General features: G+C 46.7%; 1 protein-coding gene across 1 annotated transcript in view; it reads right to left on the bottom strand.

Moving 5' to 3' along the window:
• Positions 1 to 20,830, bottom strand: part of SEC16B (SEC16 homolog B, endoplasmic reticulum export factor) — a 367,224-nt gene that overhangs the window by 267,091 nt on the left and 79,303 nt on the right. The gene's annotated exons all lie outside the window — the stretch shown is intronic.

Here is a 20,830-nt window from a genome sequence, read left to right as displayed (position 1 = left end):
GACATTCTGAAGCTTTTAAAATCACTATATGTAAGTTCTAACTTAGTAAAAGTAATATAAAATATAATTTTAGTTGGACTGGATATTTTCAAGCATACAGAATATCCGTTAAGTGCTTTATCTTTCTTGTTATAGTGAACTTCACTTCTAAATAAAACGTTTAAAATTATATAATTTCAGCTGTCCATTTACTGTACTTGGACCTAATTGCATTTAATTCCTTAAAGTGGTTGTAAATCCTTATATATACACTCAGTGAAGTGACTGGCCTCAGGTGATAAACAGAGACAAAACAAGTCCTCCTACATAAGTTGTACCTGTTTATTTGCAGTATTCTCCTCTCTACATCTGTTCAAAGTGCAGAAATTATAAAGCTTATCTGAGTGGTCACAAAGAAATGGGGCAGAGAGCTAAAGTTACACTCTGTAGAGCAGGGATCTCCAAGCTACAGCTTTTTCGTCCCTTGAGGCATTTTAAGGCCTGATTCACACTTATGCAGGTTGCAGTTTGCATATTGCAGGTGCATTTTGCATTTTTCAATACACGCTTTTCATCCTTTTTCTATAAATATATTTTCTTTTTCTATTTTTCTCTGTATACTCTCCTCTATATATAGTATACTTTGTACCCTTAATTCAATATAATACTATCTGCCTGCATAAATATATCTGTATGTTTTCTATGAATATATATTTGTGCTGTCTGCATCCTATACACACTTTGGATGTTACATTTATACTTATATTATATATTTTTTTTTCCCCCCTTGGTGTCTTCTTTTGCCCCGCCCTGCAGTTTGGCCATTGAGATTGCCCGACACACTAAGCCGCCCGGGTGTCACAGTTTTTCAGCTTTGTATGGCCTCCATCTTGCCACTCCGGCGGACAAGCACAGTCCACCGGTGAGGCTTCCAGTGTCGGCGTTCCAACGTGCTAGTGCTTCACGCGTGCGCGTTGGGGACGGGGCTGCGCGCACACAGCCCAGGGGGCTGTCATGGATTACCTCGTGTCCTCACCTCCCCACTACTATCAGCTGTTCGCAATCAATTGCACCAGCTGATTGGAGAGGGATATTAAAACACCACCAGCGCACCTCACAGCCATCAGTACTTTGCTGGATGTTGGGACGTGCGGCTGGTTACCCACATTGCCTATGTCAATATAATTTTTGCGGTCACTATTTGTTTCCCCTCTTTTCTGAAGTCTGCACTAAGCATAACACACTACGTAAGCGGCCAATAAACCTCCTATATATATATATTTGGCTTTAATATAATCATTGCGTTAATATATATATATTACCCTCAATTAACTTAAGGAAATATGTTTGGCTACTTTTAATTATATTAAAATTACACATTATATTTACCAGACCATTATATATATGCACCATCTTTTCAGATACCTTTTTTATACATCTTGTTAGTATTAGATCTTTTTCAGATATATTTTCAATTAATAGGTTTTTGTTGTATACTCTGCAGTTGCTGTCACCTCTGAATATTGATGCGGCTTCTTCTGCTTTGGCTGCTTGCCTTGGCTACATTCAGGTGCATTATTTTATTTAGATTGAGGGGATTTATATATAAAATAAATTACATAAATGATTACATCAGTATACCGCTGTTCCCGTTTAGGGTTACATTTTAAATTGATCTTCATTGCAGGGTCATCCGCCTTGGCCCCAGTATATCCCTTTGGCCATTTCTCTGCTGTGGGATTTGGAGGGAGCGATAAGCCATTTCCTTGGGGGTTCCATTTACAGTACTCAGCCCTTTAGAGACTCTTCTTGATGCCTATGTGCTTTGAAATAGAGAATCTACAGACACAGCTCTCACTGCTATGTATATTCCTCTTGTTTTTAAACGTTACGTGATGGAATGCTGAAATTCTTCTTGCCACCATAAACTATGTAAGTGTAGGACTTAAATTCTCTATACAATTGTCTGCTCTATTATAACTCTATATTACCAGACATTCACTGTTCTTCAACTAGAGGACTTCATATATGTTTTCTTTTGTACAAATATGGTGACAATATTATGAACTGTCTAGACATTCCATCTTTTCACATTTTGATATGTACAATTTTAGCTATCATGTTTAATCATTAATAAATCTTTTTTTTCTGTACTAAAATACTCTCTATACTCCTTAGAGTATCCTTAGAAAATAGAAAATACTCCTCTATACTCATATGTGCCTTTAAAGTCCACCATAGGGGATATTTTTTTTTCTGCTTCATCCACTGAAGTCTATGAAACCAAAAACCAGAAAAAAGTCTGTGGCCCTTTCCATAAAATGCACAGATGTTTACTATGTCCATAGGAAACCATGTTAAATGGACTGTAGTGTGTTTCTGCAAAACTGAAAATGCGTTAAAAAATGCATAGGTGTGAACCAGGTCTAAAACTCTGACATTTACAGATATGACTAGGCATGATGGGAATTTTAGTTCCTTAACTGAAGGGCCATAGTTTGAGGACCCCTGCTGCAGAGCTCAGTGAGAGCAATGAGAGCTGACTGGAAGGAAGGGACACACACCCATCTACATCGCACACAGGAACAGAGCTGAGGCTGTCAATCAGCTGGGGATCCCTCCCCTATCACCATTTTTCTCTTGGTGTCAGGGAAACTTGTCCAAAGTAAATCATACTGATAGCAGAAGAACAAAGCAGGAGAAAGTGTCACAAAAGTGACACTCAGTTGTCTTTACTAAGACAAGTACACACTATAGAGGAATATGCTTTGTTCATATTACAAGTAACATTTAACCTTCATTTTTTTTTCTTAATCGAAATAATAAACACATTGTACTAACCTGATCTTTGCAATGGTTCTGCGCAGAGCAGCCCTGATTCTCTTCTTCTGGGGTCCCCCGCTGGTTCTCCAGGCTCCTCCTCTTTGGCGAGTGCACCCATAGAAAGTTGATGTCTATGGGGGCACAGACCAGACAGCTCGGCCCCAGCATCTGCTCCCTTGTCACAGCCTTTGATTGACAGCAGAGGGAGCCAATGGCTTCCACTGCTATCAATTTACCCAGTGAGGAGGGAAACGGCAGCCAGAGCCACTGCTCTTGTGCACATAGCTAGAGTGGGATCAGGCTTATAAGGGGGAAGCTAGGGGGATCCTGCTTCTCAGAAGGTTTGTTATCTTCATGCATAGAATGCATGAAGGTAAAAAAAACCTTTAAGCGGAGTTTCTGCCGAAAAAAAAAAATTAAATTCAGCAGCTACAAATACAGTAGCGGCTGACTTTTAATAATAGGACATTTACCTGTCCAGGGCGCCCGCAATGTCTTCACCCGAAGCTGATCTGTCCCTTGGCTCCCGGGTGGAAGCACCGGCATCTTCAGTAAGGGAATCAGGAAGTGAAGCCTTGCGGCTTCACAGCCTGGTTCCCTACTGCACATGCGAGAGTCACGCTGCGCGATCTTACTGGACCCTGCTATCTTCTGGAACCTGTGTGTCTCCCAGAAGACAGCGGGGGGGGGGCGCCAGACATGGCTTAGATCGCCGTGGAATCTGTGGCGATCTGTCGCCGGAAGTGGGAGCAGATACCTGGATTATACAGGTAACGGCTCCCCCTGAAAGGTGTCAAATGTGACACCGGAGGGGGGAGAAACCGGAAAAGCGGACATTCCATTTTTGGGTGGAACTCCACTTTAAGGCTTTAGAACTAATTTCATGTTTGAGGTTTACAACCACTTTAACCACATGCCGACCAGCCAGCGTCGTCATACGGCGGCAGGTCAGCTCTCCTGCGCAAATTGCCATAGCTGTACGGCGGTTCCACAGGTGCAATAGCGTGCAGGAGCGTGACCGCGGGTCGGGTGGACTCGGTGTCCACCGGCGATCCGCGATCGCGTATTACAGAGGCAGAACGGGGAACTGCCTTTGTAAACAAGGCGATTCCCCATTCTGACAGGTTACATGACAGGGATCTATTGTTCCCAGTGATCGGGAGCAGTGATCTCTGTCATGTCCCTGGCAGTCCATCCCCCCCCTACAGTTAGAACACACCTAGGGAACACATTTAACCCCTTGATCGCCCTCTAGTGTTAACCCCTTTCCTGCCAGTGTCATTTACACGGTAATCAGTGGCTATTTATAGCACTGATCGCTGTATAAATGTCAATGGTCCCAAAAAAGTGTCAAAAGTGTCCGATTTGTCCAACGCAATGTCGCAGTCCTGCTAAAAATCGCAGCCATTACTAGTAGAAAAAAAAATAATAATAAAAATGTCATAAATCTAGCCCCTATTTTGTAGACCCTATAACTTTTGTGCAAACTAATTAATATACGCCTATTGCGATTTTTTTCTTTTTACCAAAAATATGTAGACGAATATATATCTACCTAAACTGATGAATACATTTGTTTTTTAATATATTTGTTTGGATATGTATTATAGCAAACACTGCAAAAATTTTTTTTTTTTTCAAAATTGTCACTCTTTGTTTATGGCGCAAAAAATAAAAACTGCAGAGGTGATCAAATACCACCAAAAGAAAGATCTATTTGTGGAAAAAAGGACGTCAATTTTGTTTGGGTACCCTGTTGCACGATCGCGCAATTGTCAGTTAAAGCAGCGCAGTGCCGTATTGCAAAAAAATGGCCCGTTTATTAAAGGGGCAAATCCTTCCGGGGCTGAAGTTGTTAAGGCAACCATTGCTTTGGCATTTCTTATTCATATGCGTATTATATAGTAGGTTTCTAACATTTTTTTTGGAGGAAACAGAAAGGTGGCATTAAGTTATTATTTTGATTTACAGCAGTCTCGAAGTAAGAGGAATGTTGATGATGTTTGCTAACCAGGTATTGCATGTTAAAAACATTTTAATTTAGATTATGCATATAACAGTAACTATAAAAAGGTTTACAAATATAGTATAGAAACCTTTGTGCTATCTTTATATAAAATGTTATAAGCTTTCAATATTGCAACTAGTGTCCTTTTAAATGGCATTGGCCAAGCAATACAAACTATAGCAGAAATTGTTTTGTCCTGCACTGGATTGCCTAGATTAGACTTGGCTTTTACTGTGAAAACACGAGATATTGGGCTGAGATGAAAGGCAAGGCCTGTGATTGTTTCATTAAAAAGAAGGCATGTTGCTTAATTTGTTCAATAACGCCGCAGCAAAGGCCTTTTGGGTATTGCAGAAATTTGAGAGTAACTATAATGATTAAAGAGGAAAGCTTGCATTTCTTTCTCAGCTTTGTGATACGCTGTTCAATAGTCTGGGATTTTAATTTCCATAATTAAATGTTGTTTGATGTCTTTCACTTTGAATTAGATTGCATTTTAAACTTTTATTAAAACACCACTCTGTTTTTAAAAATGCAGAATCACTATGTTCTGCTTTCAGATCAAAATCCTAGGAGAAAACAATGTTTTATTATGGCACTATCAATGCTACAATCATTTGCAGGGCCAAAACATAATACTATAGACACAGAAACTCTGGTGCCTTAAAGCGGTGTTCCACCCAAAAGTGGAACTTCTGCTCATTTGTCTCCTCTCCCCCTCCGGTGCAACAATTGGCACCTTTTGGGGGTGAGGGGGGACAGGATACCTTTCTTTGACAGGTATCCTGTTCCCACTTCTGGGAGTTTGGGCCGCGGCCCGTGACATCACTGCGGGGCTCCCTCCTCCTCCCTCCGCCTCTCCCTGTCACAGGGCCAGTAGGAGAGAGGTGCGGGGCCTCGGGCAAGTAGGGTTCCCGGCGTGAGGCCGTAAGGCTACACTGCCAGGTACCCTTACCCATAATGGCAACACCCGACAGATGATGGAAACATCAGCTGTGGTGCCGACATCGCTGGACTCCAGGACAGGTAAGTGTCCTATTGTTAAAAGCTAGCAGCTGCAGTATGTGTAGCTGCTGGCTTTTAATTTTTATTTTTGGGGCGGAACACCGCTTTAAGTCTAGGGTGACCAGACGTTCCCCGTTTCCAGGGACAGTCCCCGGAACAAGTCTGTCCCTGGTTTTGTCCCCGGATTCAGGGCCGGATTTAGTGGCGGCTCGTGCTCAATATTGTGGGGTGCGGCGCTCACACTACACACCCCCCTGGCGCTTGCTTGCATGATCGACAATCCACCTCGCGACCCCCAACTGCCCCGGTGCCCGATCGACCATCCACTGTAGTCCTGTGCCCAGAGCTCTGTGTATTATGCAGTCCTGTGCCTAGCGCTCTGTGTATTATGCAGTCCTGTACCCAGCGCTCTGTGCATTATGCAGTCCTGTACCCAGCGCTCTGCGTATTATGCAGTCCTGTGCCCAGCGCTCTGCATATTATGCAGTCCTGTGCCCAGCGCTCTGCGTATTATGCAGTCCTGTGCCCAGAGCTCTGTGTATTATGCAGTCCTGTACCCAGCGCTCTGTGTATTATGCAGTCCTGTGCCCATCGCTCTGTGTATTATGCAGTCCTGTGCCTTTTGACAATTAAAAAAAAAAATATGTCCTCAGATTTAAAAAAAAAATCTGGTCACCTTACTTAAGTCCCACTTCAAGAAAGCCCGGAGCAATAGCAAACAAGAGAATAAGCGCAGGGCGGGCATGACGGGGTTAACAGGGATTTAACTAGTTTATAAGGGGTGGTGAGTATAGAGCCGAGGGGGAGGGGCTGGAGGAATTTTGATAAGGGGGCCCTGCCTGGGATGAGTCACCAAAGCGTGGGGGAAAGTTAGAGAGAAGCAGCATGGCAGAGATGGAGAGAATTCTGGCCCAGCTCAGAGAGGAGGCAGCAGTGCGGGGTCCCGAGTGGCTACAGGCGGCGTTAGGTACGGCACTCAGGGGGACTGATGCGGCGTCCGGGCAGGCGGGCAGGAGCGTTACCAGAGGCCGCAGGGCCAGACCTCCGGAGCAGTACTCGCCGGAGCAACGTTCGGAGGCACAGCGGCAGGCGGGGGGGAGCCGGGGGGTATCTGCGGCGGGCCCACCCCCAAAATGGACGGCACGGACTAACAGCGGCAGCCCAGCTAGAAAAAACGACCGGGAACCCAGAGGAGACAGCACTAGGCAGGGAAAAGACAGGGCCGCATTGAGGCCTAGCAGACGCGGTGAGCGCGCTGGCCCCTCCCCCAGGCTGCCAGAGACGGAATGGGGACAGATGCAAAGGAGGACTGCAGATGGGAGCTCCGGGCCTTCAGCGGCAGGAGTTCCACAGCGGCTTGATCAAGGACTGAGGGAGCAGAGTAAGGGGACAATGGAGGCCACCAGGACTGAGGTACCGAACACCGGTCCTGGTAAGGCTGTCAAAAAGTCACCACACGGACGCGCTGCTCAGGGGAGGGAGAGGATGTCTGAGGCAGCAACAGCCAGCGGGCCTGGTGGGCTCTCATCCGAAGAGGAGGAAGATATGGTGCTGAACCTTGCAGATGATCGATCGGAGTCAGAAGAAGAGGAGGCCCCCCATTCGGGGAGGACGGCAGAAGTGGACGGCAGACGATCGGCTGATGGGGCGACACCTATGCAGCCCGGTAAGTCAGCAACTATTGTACCATGTTTGCAAGAGTGCAGTGGGCCTTGCAGTGGGTCAGGGTCTGGGACAGCAAGGGGGGGGGACAGGGGAGACCTCCGGGGGTGCTGTAGGTTTATTGGGCTTCTTGGAAGGAATCAAAGATCTAGTACGGAAGTTCGAGCAGGCCGGCAAAACAGCAGTGGGGCCAGCGGCAGCTTGGGTCCCACCTGTAGCAGGAGCAGGGGAAAACGCAGGGTCAGGGGTAAGTACAGAGATGACGGCGGTCGCAGGGGCCTGCACGGTGCCAGCCAAGGAAGGGGAGGGTACGGTCGTTGCGCAGGGGTCAGGCAAGACGGCTGTGGCCAGTGAGACGGTGGCGAGGCAGGATATAATTAGAATTGCGGATGCAGCAAAATGTGAAGTATATGTGTGTTATGAAGGGCCGTTAGGAGCGCATCTGAAGCAGGAAGTCAGAGAGAAGCTGTGGAAAGGTGAGTATGTGGAGATCTTTTCTTTACTCCCTTTGGAAAAATTCAATTCAGATAGAGTAAAACCTGACGATTCCAAAAAAGAGGACGAAGAGAAAAGGAGATACCGGTTAATCCCGCGTACATTTACCAATTGGCTGCAGGCGTTCTCCATAATGGTAAGTGTTATTGGGGAAAAACAACCCGAACATTGTTCGGCGCTGTTTTGCTATCAGGATTCTATTGGGGAAGCGTATAGAGTTTATGGCGGGACTGCGTGGCTGAGGTATGATGAGCAGTTTCGGCAACGGAGGGCAGTGCGAAAAGAGCTGCGTTGGGACCACAAGGATATCAGTCTCTGGATGCGTTTAATGACGTCTGCGCGGGCACCGAACCAGTTTTTTCAGGGGGGGGCCGGCGGACCTTCAGCACAGGGACAGTCGGCCGGAAACAGAAAAGGGGTGTGCTGGCAATATAACTCAGGGACATGCAAGTTCGGAAGTTCATGTAGGTTCAAGCATGAGTGTTCAGGGTGCAATGGAGTCCATTCAGCATCCAGATGCTTCAAGCAAGCTAAGGGTCGCTCAGGGGAAGCTGGACACAAGAGGGAGGACTCCGGTGAGAGTGGGAAGGATGCGGCCGTTTCTCGGTAAGTATCCGGATAAGAAAGCGGCAAAATTATTGGAAGAAGGTTTCTCCGTGGGTTTCCGAATACCCTGTTCACTGGCGGTAGTTCCTCCCGTTCCACCCAACCTCCGGTCCGCTTTGCAACACCTGGACGTGGTTGGTGAAAAACTACGTAAGGAGGTTGCAATGGGAAGGATGGCGGGGCCATTCTCGTCGGCACCTTTGGCAGATCTGGTGGTGTCACCACTGGGGGTAGTGCCGAAGAAGGAACCCAATAAATTCAGGCTCATCCATCACCTGTCCTTTCCAAAAGGGGGGTCGGTGAATGACGCCATAGATCAGGAAGCGTGCTCAGTGACATATACGTCATTTGATGCAGCCGTAGGGTGGGTGCGCCGGTACGGAAAAGGGGCACTGCTGGCTAAGGTTGATATAGAATCGGCTTTTAGGCTGCTACCAGTGCACCCTGAAAGTTTAAGGTTGCTAGGATGTCATTGGGACGATGAGTTCTACGTCGACCAATGCCTACCGATGGGTTGCTCTATATCATGTGCGATATTTGAGCAATTCAGCTCTTTTGTAGAGTGGGTGGTAAGGGAGGTTTCGGGTGTGAATTCTATAATTCATTACCTGGACGACTTCCTATGCATAGGACCGGCCGAGTCCAGGATCTGCGCGGTGCTCTTGGCAATGCTGGAACACATAGCAGACAGGTTTGGCATTCCATTGGCGCCTGGAAAAACTGAGGGACCTTGTACGGTCATCACGTTTCTAGGCATCGTCCTGGATTCGGAGGCCATGGAATGCAGGTTACCGGAGGCAAAGTTGGCAGACCTGAAAACAGAGATTGCGAGGCTGATTGGATTGCGAAAAGTGCAATTGCGCTTATTGCAATCGGTGTTAGGCAAGCTTAATTTTGCTTGTCGTATTTTACCTATGGGGAGGGTGTTCAGTCGGCGGCTGGCAGCAAGTACGAGTGGTATTAAGTCCCCGAGACATTTTGTACGCTTGGTCAAGGCGCATAGGGATGACCTGAGGGTATGGCATACCTTTTTGGAGTCATTCAATGGCCGAGCGTTATGGATGGCAGGACCGGTCAGTAATTTCGACCTGGAGCTCTTTACGGATGCAGCAGGGTCTTCAGGTTTTGGAGCTTTCTTCCAGGGACAATGGAGTGCAGGCCCCTGGCCACAGTCCTGGATAGCGGCAGGTTTCACGAAGAATTTGGTGCTGTTGGAATTATTTCCAGTAGTGCTTGCAGTGGAGTTGTGGGGAGCATCTTTCAGGTATCTGAAGGTGCGTTTCCATGGGGACAATTTGGGGGTGGTGCAGGTAATCAATAAGAACACGGTGTCTTCTCTGCCGGTTATTAGATTACTTCAACATTTGGTGCTGAGATGCTTACAACTGAATGTTTTCATTCACGTTGTACACCTGCCAGGAGTGGAGAATGTGATAGCTGATGCATTATCTCGCTTCCAGTGGGACAGGTTCCGACAGTTGGCACCGGATGCGGAGCAACAAGGAGTGCCTTGTCCCGAATGGTTGTGGGGGATAGCGTTGTAATCATCACGGGATGGATAAAGCGGTCGGTAAGTGGGTCTACGTGGTCAGCATACACAAGGGTTTGGAAGGAGTGGCTGGCGTTTGTGCAAGAGGTGGGTGAAGAGCCGAATGGGCAAGCAGGACGGTTACTCGTCTTATACTACGTAGCCAGGAAAATGGAAGAGGGGGTGTCTGCATCGGTAGTGAATCCGCAACTGTCAGGTTTAGCATTCCTGTTCAAATTACAGGGGCGGCCTGATTTTACAAAAGATTTCTGGGTGAGGCAGGCAGTAAAAGGTTATAGGCGATCGGTGGTTCGGAAGGATACCAGGAAGCCCGTGACATTTGAAATTCTCAAGGGTATAGTAGCCAAATTGAGGGAGGTGTGTTCATCGGAATTTGAGAAAAAATTGTTTACAGTAGCGTTTTTGTTGGCGTTTTTTGGGGCATTTAGAATTGGGGAACTGGTCAGCCCTTCAAAGAAAGTACAAGGGGGAATTGGAAACCAGGAGGTGGAGTGCGTTAGGGGAAGGCTGTCCTTGTGGTTAAAAAAATCAAAAACAGATCAGGCGGGCAGGGGGAAGCTGGTACAGGTGTTTCCAATTCTGGGTTCGCCTTTATGCCCGATGGAAGCGGTAAGGGTTTTCATGCGGGTTCGCCCGGCGGGGCTGGGCGCGTTTTTGGTACACGAGGATGGAACGCCGTTGTCACGTTTTCAGTTTGGGGCTATATTTAGAAAATGCTTGGAGCAGTTGGGTTTGGATGGCAAAGCATTTTCATCCCACTCATTCAGGATAGGAGCAGCAACAGAAGCAGTGAGGCAAGGGATGGATATGGAGGCAGTGAAACGGATTGGGCGGTGGGAGTCGAACAGGTTCAGGTCTTACGTTAGGCCCCACCTGGTGGTAGGTTTGTGAGGTAATCAAGTAGGCAGGACTCTTCAGTCTGCCCGGGTATGGTTTTTGAAAATGATGGTCATGTTATAGTGTATGTTGTTTTTTTCCTCTTTTAATTTTAGGTTCGGCGACCGGGATGGTCTGGATCATGGGCCATTCCTATGTCTGCTGGGGGGCACGGAGAGGGGACGTGAGGTACGATGGTAGGCAGTTGGGTTTTGACACAAAGGAAGCCTACATAAAATGGTTTAGAGTCCCGGGAATGTTATGGGGCCGGTTGGTTGCTGAGGTGCAGCGTTATGCAGCTAGGGACAGACCGCCTGATGTGTTAGTATTACATGTGGGCGGCAATGATTTGGGGATTAGGTCCATGTTAGACATTACACGAGACATCAAATCAGATATTGACCGCTTGATGGAGCAATTTCCTGATATGGTCGTTGTATGGTCAGATATAGTGGCGCGTATGACATGGAGAATGGCCAGATCAGTGGAAGGTATTAATAGAGCCAGGAGGAAGATTAATAGGGAGGTGAGCAAATTCATGGTACGGAAGGGAGGGTTGGCAATACGTCATCTAGAGTTGGAATTTGAGACCTGGAGATATTTGAAAAAAGATGGGGTTCATTTAAACGAGGTAGGCATAGACATGTGGGCTTTGGGCCTTCAAGACGGTATACAACGAGCACTTCGGGTGTGGAGGGGCATCCAAGGGTAAGGGAATTACCCTTGTTTGCTGTGGCGGACGTTGGTCTGTGCAGGGAAAGAAGATATCAGAAGGATGAGATCGGGACTATCGTTGGAGGGGTCCTGATGGTGGTTCCCGGTTAACGGAGGTTAGCCGGGAAGTGATAATGGGGCACTGCGGTCAGGGGTAGTCTTTGAGCCAGCTTGTCGGCTTGAGGCAGGGATAATACATTTGAGAGGGACTGCAGTGCAAGAAGGTTTATTAACACAGAGGTTTATTAATTTCCTGCTCAGACCAACGTTAGATTTCATAGGTTTGATAACAGATAAGTTTTTCTACTTATACGTTTTTATATGTTTTGATTTGAGTCATTATATTTGTTAAATAAAGTAGGCTGCTACGGCCTTTGTTACCCCAAGAGTACGGTGTGGTCTCGGTTAATGAATACGTTATAAGTGGGGTAGTATAGTTTATGGGGGAGTTAAACACATCTGTTATACAACAGTCATGACCAGTCACCAGGCATCTATTATGCAAATAAGCATGTCATAAAAATAAAGCCATGCTACCATAACCAGAGGCGTGTTACAGAGGTGCTGTTTTAGCATACTAGGTTCAGGCAATACTGCCAGAAGTACACAGTACCCACGCTACAGAGGAAGAGGAATTGGTAATGGTCCACAAATATTAGGTAAAGGTTAGGTATGATATTTGAAAGGAACTTATCAAGACAGAGATACAGTAAATGCTATTGCCAATTTGATTTGCACTGGGTCTCTCATATGTATCCCCCCTTCATTGAGTGATGAAGGAATGATAACAATTACAACCCCTTAGAATGCATATTTTTACAAGGAACATTTCCATTTTAAGTTGTGCTGTCACAAAATTAAAAAGAAAAAACAAGAAATATTTTACTCATCTTGCCACTTGTGCCACCGATCTTTGATTTCTTCAAAATTCCTGGAGAATCATGCTTTTTGAAAACACACTATCAGGAGTGTTAGATTCTTAGTCCCCTGCTGTGAGCTATGGTTCCTTCCTCTGACCCCCATGTCCATACTATGTCCTGCAGTGACATAGGTGCTGGCAGAAGGAACCACATTGCTTGGCGGGGGACCAAGAATTCAACATACCTGTAAGTGCTTTGGATGAAGAGCATTTTCCAGGCACCATAGCTCCTGAACAGAGTAAAGATCAGCAGCACTGACGGCGGGACAGGTAAGTATCATATTGCTTATAATCGAAAAGTGATATTTCTGTTACGAATGGAGAATTAATAGTGAATGTAAACCCTCACATATACCCAGTGAATTGAACAGCCTCAGATGATACACAGTGATTAAACAAATCTCCCTATATAACTTTTAGATGTATATCTGCTTTCTACATTCTTTAGAAAGTTCAAATTGTGTTAGGAGATTTACTTTTCCTGTTCAGCACTGCGGTGAAGTTTTGGCATACAGTCAAGACAGCTGATTGGAGGAAGACGCTGTGCTGGTGTGCGCCGGGGCGCGCGCGCTGATGTGCTCGCCGTTGTGGGTGCCGGCGTGCGGGCACGTGCGTGGGCGCACACCTGTGCGCATCAGCTCATGCGCACGGCGCTTGCCGCCAATCAGCCTATTTGAACTGTCAGCACATTTGGCCCGGTGCTGTCCGATCTGCAGCTCCCAGTATAACTGCACCTGCTTACCTGTCTGAACGTCTGATCTCCTGATTACCCGGCTTGCCCTTTGGATTATCCTTTGTCTTCTGCCTGCATCTGACCTCGGCCTGTCTTGACTACGAACCTGCCTGCTCCTCTGTACCACGCTGCCCGCCTGTTGCCGACTCTGCCTGTGACCCGACTTGCTTACTCCGCTCCTGCTCTGCTGCCTGTGCTTTAGCTGTCTGGTGACCTCCAAGCCACCTTTACCGGGATCCTCCTGCTGTTGACCGACCCGGCCCTCATACCACTCTGTGCTCCCGTGCCTCCTGTCTATACTACCAGGGGCCAGGAACCAGATACATAAGGGAGGCCTCCCCCTTGCTATACCGGGCTCATCGGTCAGGTACGTGGAAGTCTGACAGTATCGGACAGCCATGTCCGAGCCCGAGCAGGGAACCTCCCCCATGGAGGAATTGTGTAGACACCTGGCGGGTCTCACCAAAGCCGTAAAGAGCCTTCAGGAAGGCAATACAAGGTTGGAAGAACGAGTCCAAGTCCTGTCTTCTCCTACCAACCCTCAATGTACTTCTTCTGCCGGATTTTCATCTGCACCCTCAGTAGTAATGCTACCTCCTGAGCCCAGGGTACCTATACCCGAAAGATTTTCTGGGGACCGCAGTAAATACCGGGCTTTTCACAACGCTTGTGAACTTTACTTCGCCCTGCAGCCACGCACCTTTTCTCTGGAGGCAACCAAAGTGGGCTTTGTGATCTCTCTTATCCGGTGAACCACAGACCTGGGCTCACCGCCTCCTGGAGCAAAAATCAGGATTCCTTGATAACCTTGATACCTTTTTTGCCACTATGTCCCAGTTGAGGACCCCCAAGTAACAGCAACTGCTGAGGCCACTTTGCATGCTCTTCAACAGGGGCGTAGAGCAGCAGAGGACTATGTGGTGGAATTCAGGCGGTGGAGCTCTGACACAGCCTGGAATGACACTGCCCTGCAGCACCAATTTCGTATGGGGTTTTCTGATCCACTGAAAGATGAGCTGGCACGAGTCGGAATACCCCAAACCTTGGATGAGCTCATCAATCTGTCTGTCCAAATTGACCGACGCCTCAGGGAGCGTCGCCCCGAGAGATCCACCAGTCAGTTTCGCCCCACCTGGATGCTCCCTAAGGCTCCGAGTTCTCCCAACTCTCTCGGACAGTCTTTTCCTGCACCAGCCACTCCCGTCCTTAAAACCCCCTAACCTATGCAGCTTGGTCTTCTCAGTCCTTCCCTCACTCTGGAAGAACGACAGCGCCGGCGAGTCAACAACCTCTGCATGTATTGCGGGGAGTCCGGACACTATGTGAGGTCTTGCCCTAACAAGACACATAAGTCTCTTCCAATCTCTTCAATGTGTGCATCTGCCTTGCCTAATCCTGCTACTCACCTTGCTCTCTCCATCACCTTACAGCTACCAGAAAGGGATATCCCAGTCTCGGTCATAATTGACTCAGGAGCATGCAGCTGTTTTATTGACCTGACCTTCGCTGCCAACCATTGCATTCCTCTCCAACCTAAAACTCAGGGACTTGCTGTACATCTCGCTGATGGCTCCTCCCTTAGCTCCGGTCCTGTCACGCAGGAGACCATCCCTTTGCTGGCTACCATGGGTTCCCACCATCAAGAACTCCTGCGTCTGGATGCCATCTTCACCTCTTTTTCCCATCATCCTGGGGATGCCTCGGTTGCAGGCCCATAATCCTAGCATTGACTGGACCACCAGGGAAATCAAGTTTCTCTCCAAATATTGCCAGCAGCACTGTTTGCACAGTAATCCTGTTAAATCTACTCAGCTCCTCTGCCTGGACACTGACACCGAGTTACAGCAGGTAATCCCCGCACCCTATCAGGATTTCCTTGATGTGTTTAGTAAGAAGGGAGCAGAGACCCTTCCTCCTCACAGGTCTTACAATTGCCCGATAGAGGTCTTACCAGAAACGGAAGTCCCCTTTGGGAGGATTTTTCCATTAACAGAGCAGGAGTTGGATACTCTAAAGATCTACATTGATGAGAACCTGAAGAAAGGTTTTATCCGCCCGTCCACCTCTCCGGCTGGTGCTGGCATATTTTTTGTAGAGAAGAAGGACCACTCCTTACGTCCTTGTATTGATTACCGGGAATTAAACAAGATAACCATTAAGAACCATTATCCGCTACCTCTAGTGCCCGAACTCTTCCAAAGACTGGGATCCGCGGTAATCTTCACCAAACTAGACCTCCGTGGTGCTTACAATTTAATTCGCACCCGGGAAGGAGATTAATGGAAAACGGCCTTCCGTACCAGATTCAGGCACTTTGAATACCTTGTTATGCCCTTCGGCCTGTGCAATGCACCAGCAACGTTTCAACATTATGTTAATGACATTTTCCATGACTTTCTGGACTTGTACGTTATAGTTTATTTAGATGATATCCTAATCTTCTCCTCTTCAGTTACCGATCATCGCAGGCACGTTCAAAATGTCTTAACTCGACTCAGTCAGCATGGACTCTACGCTAAACCAGAAAAATGTCAATTCGAACTCCAATGCATCCAGTTTCTAGGCCAAATCATTTCTGTCGAAGGTATTAAAATGGACCCTCAAAAGGTATCTGCCATCCTGGACTGGCCCGCTCCCTCTGATAAAAAAGGAGTTCAATGCTTCATTGGCTTCTCTAACTTTTATGGGCTTCCCTGCAATAATTTCCCCATCACAGAGTTGACCAGGCAAGGGAAACGTTTCTATTGGTCCCCTAAGGCGCAATCCTCCTTCGAAAAACTTAAAGGGTTATTCACCTCTGCTTCTATATTGAAACACCCGGATCCTGCTTTACCATTCGTTCTCGAAGTAGATGCTTCAGAGATTGCAGTAGGAGCCGTGCTGTCCCAGCGGCAAGGCGCCAAGGCCCTTCTCTATCCAGTGTATTTTTTTTCTTGCAAGCTCTCCACAGCAGACAGAAATGATGATATTGGAGATCGGGAACTTCTGTCCATCAAGGCCGCTCTAGAGGAGTGGCGTTACTTACTAAAGGGTGCTGCACATCCCATTTTGGTCTACACTGACCACAAGAACTTGGAGTACCTGAGAACGGCCAAGACATTGAAACCACGGCAGGCGAGGTGGGCTCTATTTTTCTCGAGATTTCAGTTCCACATCACGTACAGACCAGGTTTTAAAAATATCAAACCGGATGCACTATCCCGCATGTTCCTTGATTCTGAGAAATCTGTGCATCCAGACACTATTCTTCCTCCCAGAAATTTTCTATTACTCCAAGGGGATCAACTATCCCGAATAAGACAAGCTTCCTTGGATTGGACTCCGCCTTCTGAAGATGATGTGAGGGCTCAAGATGGTTTATTCTGGCACAAGGGCAGAATTGTGGTTCCAGAGGATCTGAGGGTGGCAGTATTAGAGCTCTGCCATGACCATAAGTTGGCCGTCATTTCGGTGTGCTAAAGACGGCAGAGCTGATACAGCACACATTCTGGTGGCCTCAGTTGACAAGTGACTGTAAGAGCTACGTGGAATCCTGTACTACTTGTGGAAGGAGCAAGAATAGCCGGATAAGGGCCTGGGGTTTACTAAGACCTTTACCCGTCCCAGAAAGATGATTTTGATGGATTTCATCGTGGAGCTTCCCCAGGCAGAAGGCTTTTCTACCATCTTCTCCGTTGTAGATAGATTATCCAAAATGGCCAATTTTCTGCCAATGAAAGGCACGTCCTCGGCTATGGAAACGGCAAAGGTTTTCATCAGGGAGATTGTGAGGCGGCATGGAGTCCCGTCAAGTATCGTATCTGACCGAGGTGTGCAGTTCACCTCCAGGTTTTGGAAGGCTCTCTGTGGTTCTCTGAAAATCGAGTTGGCATTCTCTTCGGCCTACCATCCCCAGACTAATGGGCAGACGGAGAGAACGAATCAGACTTTGGAGCAATATCTCCACTGCTTCTCTACATTCTCACAGGACGACTGGGTCTCTCTTCTGCCTATTGCTGAGTTTTCATACAATAACTCCTTACATTCTGCCATTAAGCAAATGCCATTCTTTGCCAATTATGGCTTCCACCCGTCTTTCCTGCCCAGTTCCTTACCCGAGTGTGCTATCCCTGCGGTCTCTGAAACCATGGACTTCTTCCTTTCCAACAATAAACTCTTGCAGGAAACCATGGCTAAGACCCAAGAATATAACAAGAAGATATTTGACAAGAAGAAGCGGGGAGAACTCATCCTGGAACCTGGCAACCAGGTTTGGTTGTCCACAACCAATCTAAAAATGGCCTGTCCTTCAAGGAAGTTGGGCCCTATGTTCATGGGTCCGATCTCCTGATTACCCGGCTTGCCCTTTGGATTATCCTTTGTCTTCTGCCTGCATCTGACCTCGGCTTGTCTTGACTATGAACCTGCCTGCTCCTCTGTACCACGCTACCCGCCTGTTGCCGACTCTGCCTGTGACCCGACTTGCCTACTCCGCTCCTGTTCTGCACCTGCTGCCCGTGCTTCAGCTGTCTGGTGATCTCCAAGCCACCTTTACTGGGATGCTCCTGCTGTTGACCTGCCAGGCCCTCATACCACTCTGTGCTACCGTGCCTCCTGTCTATACTACCAGGGGCCAGGAACCAGATACGTAAGGGAGGCCTCCCCCTGCTATACTGGGCTCATCGGTCAGGTACGTGGAAGTCTGACAGGCACACACCCCCTCTCCTCATAGGTAGAGACTTTCAGAGCTGTTCCTTGAATAGTTCAGCACTCTGCTAATCTATTTATAGCATCCTCCCCAACACAAAATTCAGGCTGCTTTTATCTCAGTTGATGGAGAACTTGTCAGAAGTTATCTGGCTAACAGAAGAACGGAGCAGGAGACATCGATGGGACATAGTGCTTTGAAGAGAGATAAGAAAACAATGCAGATATATGTGCCCAGCTCAAATTTCATGAATCAGGTTTACATCCACTTTAATGGTTGATTAAAGTATGTGGATAGGGCCATCCCTATGTGGGGCAATATGTTTGATTCATGGGACCCACTATGCCCTATCCCTCACTCCCGAAGCAATCCATTTGTGCACCTCTTTAACACATATCCAGTGATTAACCAGATGAACCTATAAACCAATTCCCAGGTAAGCCCCCAGTAATTATGGAGGCAAGTCCAATGCAATGCAATGCAAAAACTTTACTTTCCAACTTCAAGGTGGAAAACAACAGAGCACAGAGTTTTGGCACTTGTAAGTTCAGGGCATCCATTTCCAGAATACACTCACTGGCCACTTTATTAGGTACACCTGTTCGATTCCTTTCACACCACCATTTTATCTGACATCTGTTACTCCTCACCTTGGAAGATCTATTAGTGGTGGGAGTGACTGTGGATTGAGATGATAGAAAGGCAACAGTAACAAATAACCACTTGTTAAAACCAAGGTATGCAGACTACCACAACACATCAAACTTTGAAGCAGATGGGCTACAGCAGCAGAAGACCACACTGGGTGCCACTCCAGTCAGCTAAGAACAGGAATCTGGGGCTACAATTTGCACAGGCTCACCAAAATTGGACAACAGAAGATTGGAAAAACGTTGCCTGGTCTGATGAGTCTTGATTTCAGCTGTGGGATTCAGATGCTAGGGTCATAATTTGCTGTAAACAACATGAAAGTTGTATCAAGAATAATGTACAAGTGAATGTGAGAGATTACATCACTAAGGGTGCTAGGGAGGCGGTGGCATCCTTATGGGTAGAGCTCCAAAGGGATGAAACTAAGGGGAAAATAATACTGGGAGTATGCTATAGGCCCCCTAACCTAAGGGAGGAGCGGGAAACGGACCTCCTATCACAATTTGGATTAGCAGCAAGAATGGGAAGTGTCATCATAATGGGGGATTTTAATTATCCAGACATAGACTGGGCGGAAGGAACCGCGCATTCATCTAAGGCTCGTCAGTTCCTAAATGTCTTGCAGGACAATTTCATGGGTCAGATGGTAGACGCACCAACTTGAAACAAAGCGTTACTAGACCTACTGATTACTAACAATACAGACCTGATCACGGATGTGGAAATAAGGGGCAATTTAGGAAACAGTGATCACAGGTCAATTAGCTTCAGTATAAATCACACAAATAGGAAACATAAGGGGAATGCAAAGACATTGAATTTCAAAAGAGCCAACTTCCCTAAACCATGAACCTTGCTAGAAGATATAAATTGGGATAGAATCTTAGGAACAAAGAACACGGAGGAGAGATTGCTTTAAGAGCATATTAAATATGGGCAGGAGCCAGTGCATCCCATTGAGAAATAAATTTAAAAGAGCGAACAAAAGTCCTGGATGGCTTAACTTCAATGTAAAAATGCATATAAAAGTAAAGGAGAAGGCCTTCAAAAAATACAAGGCTGAGGGATCATCATCAGCATTCAGGCTTTACAAAGAATGCAACAAGAATTGTAAGGGTGCAATTAGGGCGGCTAAGATAGAACACGAATGACACATAGCGGAGGAGAGAAAAAAAAATCCCAAGAAGTTCTTTAAGTATATAAATAGTAAAAAAGGGAGGACAGACCATATTGGCCCCATAAAGAATGAGGAAGGAAATCAGGTTACAAAGGATGGGGAGATGGCGAAGGTATTGAATTTATTCTTCTCCTCAGTCTTCACAAGGGAATCGGGGGGCTTCAGTAACCAAAACTGCAGTGTTAATCCCCATGACACATCACAGGAAACACCTCCATGGCTAACAGAGGACAGAATTAAAGATAGACATGGAAAACTTAACATTAATAAGACACCGGGACCAGGTGCCTTGCACCCAAGGGTCGTTAGGGAACTCAGTCAAGTAATTGCCAGACCATTGTTTCTAATTTTTACTGATAGTCTACTAACTGGAATGGTACCAGCTGATTGGAGAAAAGCCAATGTAGCACCAATATTTAAAAAAGGGCCAAAATACATCCCTGGGAATTACAGACCATTTAGCCTAACATCAATAGTATGCAAGTTCCTGGAGGGGATGATAAGGGACAAGATTTTAGTAATGAAAATGGTATCATTAGCAGTAATCAGCATGGATTCATGAAGAATCGTTCTTGCCAAATCAATCTATTAACCTTCTATGAGGAGGTGAGCTGCCATCTAGATAAAGGAAGGCCTGTAGACGTGGTGTATCTGGATTTTGTAAAAGCATTTGACACAGTTCCCCATAAACAAGGAAGAGTTCAGAGGGTAGTGATAAATGGTGAGTACTCGGAATAGTTAGGGGTGGAAAGTGGGGTCCCCCAGGGTTCTGTCCTGGGACCAATCCTACTTAATTTGTTCATAAACAACCTGGAGGATGGGGTAAACAGTTCAATCTCTGTATTTGCAGATGATACTAAGCTAAGCAGGGCAATAAGTTCTCCGCAAGATGTGGAAACCTTGCAAGAAGATCTGAACAAATTAATGGGGTGGGCAACTACGTGGC

This window comes from Aquarana catesbeiana, linkage group LG07, assembly GCF_042186555.1.
Source record: "Aquarana catesbeiana isolate 2022-GZ linkage group LG07, ASM4218655v1, whole genome shotgun sequence".
NCBI lineage: Eukaryota > Metazoa > Chordata > Amphibia > Anura > Ranidae > Aquarana > Aquarana catesbeiana.
Note: the sequence above shows the minus strand (reverse complement) of the source record. Positions and strands in the feature narration are given on the sequence as shown.